The sequence below is a fragment of the Castor canadensis genome, chromosome 9 (genome assembly GCF_047511655.1).
Source record: "Castor canadensis chromosome 9, mCasCan1.hap1v2, whole genome shotgun sequence".
Lineage (NCBI taxonomy): Eukaryota > Metazoa > Chordata > Mammalia > Rodentia > Castoridae > Castor > Castor canadensis.
The window spans coordinates 87342831-87351509 of record NC_133394.1 but is presented as its reverse complement, the minus strand read 5'-3'; the positions used below and the strand labels follow the sequence as shown (position 1 = coordinate 87351509).

At 36.2% G+C, this 8679-nt stretch overlaps 1 long non-coding RNA gene across 1 annotated transcript; it reads right to left on the bottom strand.

The window, feature by feature from the left end:
* Window positions 1-595: 595 nt before the first annotated feature.
* On the bottom strand, window positions 596-2513 carry LOC141410756 (uncharacterized). The gene is made up of 3 exons (XR_012435543.1): window positions 2405-2513; window positions 1703-1789; window positions 596-1066 (listed from the first exon to the last, which is right to left on the bottom strand). It is a non-coding gene; the product is annotated as an uncharacterized lncRNA (long non-coding RNA).
* Window positions 2514-8679: the final 6166 nt, after the last annotated feature.

Below are 8679 nucleotides of genomic sequence, written 5' to 3'. Positions count from 1 at the left end.
TAATAAAGTAAACTCATTTACTGGGAAACCATTGGAACATATTGGTCCTGTGGAAAAACACAGTTATGTGTTTACTGATAACTTATTTCCTGCTTATGTAACTGACCTGTCATATTAAGGCATTATTCAAACATTTTCAAAATTTGAACAAATATTTTTCTACAAAAAACAAAGGATTAATTTTAAGGTTTTGTGTTTCATGCTTTTTTTGAATTATCTGAGATAAATAACAGTTGAAAAACATTTCTTTTAGTTTGGACTTTTAAAATTATAGCAATTGGAAAACACAGTAGCTCGTTTAATCTGTATTACTTTTCTGGACTGGTGAGAAAATTCTCTGCAGCCATTTGTAAATAGCAATGTATTATAGGATTTGAGAGTATGCTCTACTGATTACAACATCTTTCCTTCTTCCTCCCTCCTTTCTTTCTTTCTTTCCTTCTTCCTCCCTCCCTTCCTCCCTCCTTTCTTTCTTTCTTTCTTCCTTCCTTCCTTCCTTCCTTCCTTCCTTCTTTGTTTCTTTGTTTCTTTCTTCTGTACTTTGTTTTCTTTTTTTCAACCTTACATTCTGACAATCTGTTGTATTTAACCCCAGCCTTGGCTTTTCAGTGGTACATTTGAGTGTTGCTTTGTTCTTTCATGGACATCAGTTTTAGGAAGGGATTTTTTTTTGTGTGTTCATCTTAACCTAATTGTAGACCTCTCCTACTGACTATAACCAAGAATAGAATAGATACAATTGCTTTAAAGTACAGATTGAAATAGAATAAATTCATTGAATCTAATGTTCGTGGAACTCATGCTGTTTAATACAATTGAAAACCAAATATGATGGATGTCTTCTTCAGTTTAGAGTTTTCCTTACAGTCACTCATCCCCACCTTAGTCCACACACCAGAAATCCAGTGAGAGTGGTGTGTAACAGGCATCACAGTGCTGGCGATGGAAGTGGACATGTGACCCATGAAAGGTAATCAGAGCCAGGCTTAGGATTATGCAGAAACTAATGAATTCTGGTTTCTCCTTGGGGACAGTAAACTTGGTGCTGTTGGAACCAATCTGTTGCCTAAGAATAAGATAATCATTAAGAAACCAATGCTGATGGGGGAAAGGGATAAAGGAGAATGGTAGAGGGGGTGAATTCAACTATGATATATTGCAAGAACTTCTGTAAATGTCACAATGCAATAATAATAATAAAAAGAAAGTGTTAGAAAAAAAGAAAGCAATACTGATAGATGGAGGGAGAGGAAGACATCCTGGTCCTGATGCTATTGCTTGATCCACAGATCTCTTGGGCTCTGAGGCTAGTGTAACGAATTATGTTTTAGAAAAATGGAGCCAACACATTACTAAATTTATTATATTATTATTATGCTTAAAGTTCACATTTATCAAAATGATGTCTCATCATTTCTTGTCTGTCTCCCTCAGTAGATTTAAAATGCCTTGACATCAGAATTCTCCTCTAGCTGGCAATAGCAGATGCTCAATAAATATTTTCTTGACAAATAATCCAAAATCTATCTTTCAAACAAAAATCACACAACTAGATACTTATATATTGATAATATATTTATCTTTATGGAGGTCAAGTTTTTTTAAATGGGAAAATGAATATATAAATTTATTATATAACTAAGGTATGAAGGCACTAGACTGAAAGAGGGGCTGAGTTCAGACCTTACAATGAGCAAATTACCATGTTTCTGGGCAGGAAATGGAATTCCACTCCATTTAAAAATATTTGGGAAGGACTTTGCACCACTAAAATTTCTGCTGATGGAATCTGCAAAATAGATTAAGAAAGATATATGGAGGCACACAATGCATTCTATTTTAATTAAAGTTACTGCTATTATAGGGACAGACTAATAGGATACTTACATGGACTCTCACAATTTAGTTTCTACCATACCCACTCTAATAAACGAATTGCAAAATTATACATATAATATGTAACAATAAAATATGCAGCATCACTTTACTGTCCTATACTCTGTTAGTACAGTGTTTCTAAAACAGTAGAAATCATCCTTCATTCAATTAATGTGTATTTAACAATTTTGAATTTTCCCTTATGTCTCAGCCCTGAAAAGTTGGCAAATGGGAGACGAGAACTATTACTATCACTGCTGAACCACCTATTGGTGGGGTCCACTTACCAATAGATTTCTGGAGTAAGAAAGATCAATGACTCACAGAACATATAATTTGTCATTCTAGACAAGTAGTGTTTAGAGGCAGGAAAAGGTAGAGACTAATCACAAAACTTTATTAAAGTGAAGAACTCTATAATTAGCCTATACTCTACTTCCTGTATCATCAAACACTCATACCTGAAAGGAACAGCATACAAAGATGGACAAGCCAGTATCACACCACATGGTCCTGACATACCCACCTTCAATCAACATAGCTTCTCTCATGGAGCCCCTTGCTCTCAATCAACATAAGCTTTTAATCAACAGTGGATGAGGCCCTCCCACTAACAGGTGTGGGAGGTAGTTGCCTTTTTCTTTCTCTAACTTGACGTTCTTGTGTAACTGAAAGTTCAATGTCTAATTGAACAGAGTTCAACAGAGTTCACCTTCAGGACTGCTTGGCTTCATTTTGGGAACAAGATTTCTTATCCTGCCACCTGAAATCTAACCAAAATTTAAAACACAAAGCATTTTTTGTTATATGACTCTTTTTATCCTTCCTAGTTTAGGAAAAGTTGAGTTTTATGTAATTCTGTGGTTGAACATTGACCATGTTTTGTTCTTTGGTGGTAAGCAATTATTTAGCAAGTCTTTCTGTCATTTGTGTTCTGAATTCCAATTACTATTTTTAACATTGGGAGTCAAGACAGTCTTCCTCTTTTGTTTTGCTTTGCATTTTAATTTTTTGCTTCCCATGGTCAATCTTAATCTTTATGAATGTATTTTTTGTAAAATTCTGTTTATTCAGTTCTTAGCCTTCTGGGTTTAGAATAAGCTCTGCTAGCTTATTATAAGTAAGATAAATCAGTTCTTTACCAAGAGGTTTCTATGCCACACCCTTGCAATGACAAAAGACTTTTTTGATGATAGGATCATAATTTTAATAAGTATGCAACACAGTTTCTAATAACTGTTGTTACTAAAGCATTGAAGGATGTGTGTGGGTGTCAATGATCTAGGCAAAGTAACTTTGAAGATATTCTGTGGAAGATGCTCTTATGCCGATAAACAAAAAACAAATGTCATTGAAATTTATCTTGTTCTCCCAGGAATTCTCCCAGCATTGATGCAAACACTGTGGTTTCTAAGGCTGGGGCTCTTTAAATACAACCCACTTCTCGTTTCGCAGTTATGTCCATACTTAAGATTACTTGATTCTAGGTGATAAGAATTGATAAAAAGTTCCTGAACTTGGATAAATTCTGAACAGCATTCACTTTTTTTTGGTGAATCTTTTCTATTACCTTATGTGTGGATATACTTATTGTTTTAAAGTTAGAAATAACCATACATGAAGAAAAATCTACTTGCAATGCCACCTCTCTTTCTTCACATTTTAATACTTATATAACCTAGATTTTCTTATTTTGTAACCTTAAATTATGAACAACTTCACAAAACACTGTATTATTTTACCTAGACTTGTTTCTCACGGAATCCATCTCCAACCTTGAATCTGGAAGCCCAAGATTGAGGTAACTCTCATGACCTAAGTAGGATTAATTATATTTTTTGGTTTTGGTTTTGGTTGACTCCTAAGAGCTTTCTTCCTACATTTTATGAACAAAATAATTTCAAGCTGCTTCTTAGATTTACAAGTCATTTAACAATGTCTCTTTGGCTCAGGTTTTTCTTGGATCAATAAAGTTTTCAAAAGTAATAGATTCAGCTAAGAGGAACTACCAGAGAGCTTTACAAAGGACTCTATATTTAAGGAACTCTTGAATAGCAGTTACAAGTCTCTGGATTCATGTGTGACTCAACTTTGGAATAATCCTAATGCATGGACAGGGTAAGCTAGGAGTAAATCCTGATCGAAAATCAAACAAAATAAAATAAGTTACAAAAGAAATCCTAATTCTAGAATGTCAATGCTGGCACTGGGTGTGTTTTTCACACTTAAATCTTTGAATAATGTTGGATACTGATGAAAATTACTTAATATTTTAATAATTTTATAAAATAGCCTAGAAGTGACAATGCTAGTAATAACCAGCATTTGAAAGCACTTAGCATGCTCCTGATATTAAATATGCATGAGCCTTTACATATACTCTTTTATATGTATGTTTCCCAACAACCCTAGAAGGCAGTGCTTTACATCCCATTTTACTGATGAGGTAACCAAGGCACAGAAATAAAGTAGACTACCCAACATCACCCATGTGGCAAATAGCAAAATAGTGTGACTCACATGCCCCTGCATCATCCTTACAATGTACGTGGCATTCCACAATGTTTTTATGACTCCAGAGTCCATTCTATGTCTACTAGACTAAGCTTCCTGGCCTCTAGCAAGGCAGGACAAGGAGACACTCCAATAGAATTCATATCTGAGTCACACCAATGGTTTCTCAAGATGTCCTTTTTATGTGACTCAAGGTAACAGGAATGCCTCCCAGGTTATGAATACCAAAATATAAATGAACTGATATATAGGTTTTCCATTGAGTCCTTGAAAATAAATCTTGATTGCCTTTGCCTTTCGTAAGGCATTCCTTTCCCTGGCTTTGAAAACACTGTCAAAGTGGTGGGAGCCACTGCAGAGAGTAAAGTGAACTGAAATGAATTAATAGAACTTCATTAATGCTGTTATATACATAACCCATTTTAAAGGATAAAAAAAAACATTATTCAAGGAAAATGAGCAAAGCAAAATAACATGATTTATCCAACCTAGACATTATTACAGTAGTGATAAAACCACTGCAACAGTAAAGAAAAGCAGCATTTCTAGAGCTGCTGGATGCATCTTTCAAACAGAAGTCCAGCTGGCTCTAACCTTTCAGAAGATGAGATGTTTTTCTCTATGATGTTGCTAACAAGCGTCTGTGACTTATTCCCTATCAAAGGTGAATTCTAAAGAGCAACCTGATTCTAAGAATAACTTCTAATACCTAGGAATTAGAACCTGTAGTTCTGTGGCTCACTGACCCCATAAAATGTTCTTCTCTACAGAGCTGAGTATAGCATACTTTTCATTTATTTCCTTGTTTCCCCGGGTCAATGTTAATTGACCCCAAATTATAGTTGACAGCCTCATTCTAGGAACCAAAGGATCCTTGGCACTTTATCTCAAGTACTTCTTGGGCTAGTGGAGAAGGGAACTAAGCAGATGGTAAGTATGATAATGGGCCATGGTCACTAATGGCTCCATGGCTGCTCAAGGAAGGAGAGTGTGGACAGAGCAGGAATAAGAAAGAATGAGTCTGGAGAGATTTCAGGAAGGGCCTGAGAGGTGCTGATGAGGAAAGTGGTAAGGAGTATGCTAGGGTAAAAAGGTTATGGATAAAGTCCCAGTGGGTAACAAAGCATCTTTGAGGAAGTAGAGATAGTTAACTATGGGTTAAGTGTTAAGATGCAGATAAAAAAGTCTCTAAAATAAACATCTGTCCTTCAGATATTCAGCAGGTGATGAACCAACCCTTTATGAATAACTACACAGTTTTGCTGTCTTCTTCTTATGCTCCTTCCTGTATCTTGCTGGGGTATATGTCTGTGTCTGTGTATCCATGTACTTAAAAGTTCCTTCTGCACAGTGGTTAGCTCCTTGAAGATGGGCCACATGAGTCTACAACATTTCCAACTGAGGTTCATCCTTGGAGTCATGGGCAGTGCAAACATAACACTTGTAAGAGGACACAAGATGTAAATGTTGAGATCAGTTAGAAAGCATCTGTCAAGTAAATTGCTCGGCAAAAATGAAAAGAATGTGAACTGTGTTTTAAGCATACATGGACCACAAGACGATGTTAATTAAAGAATGCTTTCCAGAGAGGGTAAGTGTTGAGTTTAAAAGAAAAGACAGACAGGAATTGGCAAGGAGGAGCAGCCGTGAAATAGCAGAAGTGGAAAGCTTCATACTACACGCGGATGATGGATGCACTTCAGCAGTAGATAGGGACTTTGGCAAGAATCAGTGGAAATGAGGACAGCAAGACTGCCTTACACTGGGTAGGAGACAGAATGGTGCAGCTAATCCTTATAGGAAGTAGGTGGGAGGTAAATTATAAATACATAAATGAAGACGATACTGGAAGATCCTTATCGGGGAAATAAATAATTGGTTTCAACCAAGGTCATTCCTAAGTTCTTGAGAAGGGAAAAATGCTATGATTAAAATGATGCTTGAGGAAAATAGTTTCTGGCAATAATTTATGTCCCTCAACAGAATGGACGCAAGGGAAAAAGGGACCTATGATTCCTTTTCTTATGACTTCATTTTTGATATCACTGATTCCATATCAAAAACTGAGAAGAAAGAATAAATAGATGGAGAGGCTTTGGGTTCTAGCATTAATTTTTCCCTGGGCTACCATTTCTCCTTTGTAACCTAGATCTTTTCTTTTTTAACTTCTTTTTTGTCTCTACTTTTGTGTTATCTGGGGCAAGTCACATTAGCTCCCGGGTATCAGATTCTTCAATCATAACACAGAGAGGCACAATCCAGAGCATCACTAAGGATGCCTTTCAAATTTGGACTGCTATAAAATTGCACAAAATTAATAAACAAAATCTTAGTTACTTTTCTCCATGGATAAAACAACAACAAAAAAGTATGGTTCCTATCAAGAGAAGAACAGGGATTTAGAAGGCCCAAGGAAAGGTCCTCAATGAGTCATTAGCTCACTGTTGGTTTTAAAATGTCTTTTTTTCACATTTTAGCATCTTTGTTAAATGGATATAATTGATAGCATTTTACAGTTCTAAGTTTTCCTTTCTAAGCAGCTTGTAAAATAATGGTGTGTTGCACATTTGAGGTCTCTCCTAAACGCCCAATCTGGTTAAGGTCAGAGTATATATAAAAGCAGATCTGTCAGCATCTAATGCAACACCGTTTAGATGAATAGGGAACACAGGTGAGGTAGGACAGAGTCTCCAGAGTCTCTTCTTAATAACTCAATTTTCTAAAGAAGACTGGGTCTGCTGGTTGAAGCTTTTAGTAGTATTATTATTTACTATTATGTTTATCGTTATTATTAATCTAGGCCAATGTTTTACAAACTGTAGACTGAAGTTCTTTTATGTGTTGAACAGTCATCATAATATTTTAACAAGTAAACAACATAGACTAAAATAGAAAATCTCCGACCTTATCCCATATGGTGAATGCATCATTTCCTGAGACATTTTTCTGATTTGTTCATATATATGCGTGTGTGTATGTGTATGTATACATTCATATACGGGTTTAAGATGCATTTCTACTGTGGGTTTTGGTTAAAAAATAAAGGATGAAAAAATGCTACTCTAGACCCAGCCTTGGAGGGGGCTGTGTTTAATGGGAATAGCTTGGCGTCTGAGCAATAATGCAGAGAAATCCTGACTCTTCAGCAGTGATTTTGGCCCTCAAAACAGTGTGTGCATTACCACACCAAACTCATACTTGGAAAAATAAAGTAATACATACAGTGTGGGCATCCCTAATGTGAACATCCAAAATCCTAAATGCTCCAAAATTCCAAACTCATTTTTGAGCTCTGACATGATACCACAAGTGGAAAATTCTACACCTGACCTCATATGACATGTCTCAATCAAAACACAGGTGCATTAAAAATATTGTGTAATATAAACCTTCAGGTTATATGCATAAGTTGAATAGGAGACATAAAAGAATCTTGTAGAGTTGGGTCCCATCCCTATCATATCTCATAACATTTATGCAACTATTTCAAAATCCAAAAAAATCCCAAATCCCAAACCTTGCTGTTGCCTAATCATTTTAGATAACAGATCCTCAACCTATCCTTTGGATAGGCTTGAACTAGCCACTCACAAATAAATATTTGATGCACAGGCTGCCTTTATTGCTAACCGAGGTCAAGAGCTTTTCCATTTGATGGTCCCCTAACTATCTTGGTTAATCAGTAAATTGATAGCAATTTATAATAAAAATTCCACTTGACTTCTTATAGTCATTTATTTATTGACTTATTAATTTATTTTGTAAGAAAATTCATGGATAGATTCTACTTTGAAATTTTGACTCAGATGTTTAACACCTTTAGACAGAACATTCACTTAAGGAAGATATCACGTGAGGAAGTGGATATGGTTAAATACCTTTCCTTCCAAATTACTCAGAGCAAACAATAGCCAGGGCCCCCTTGCAGGTGTGTAGGTTCTCTGGGTGCATCCTATATTGCGTGGAGTTTCTGCTTTCGCTTCCATTCCGAGCATCCTTCCTGAACGTCAAAGCAGGGGATTCCTACAAAGAAGGAAATGAAACCAGCTGTTGTGGCCATGAAAGTGGGAAAGTAGTTTTTCCCCACAGCCTCTGTAAGTAGGGGAGTCAGTGTCTTAACGGAAGGATGTCACAGTCTGAGCTTTGTAGTGCTACACGCTATTGCTGACTGTCCCTGTGACTCCATCCAGGTGGTGTCCTGTAATTCTCTGAGATCCTCTTCACACAACCATGAAATTTCACAAAAGAAGAACCTTAGGCCTAGGCAAGCTTGGTTGGTTTTGTTAC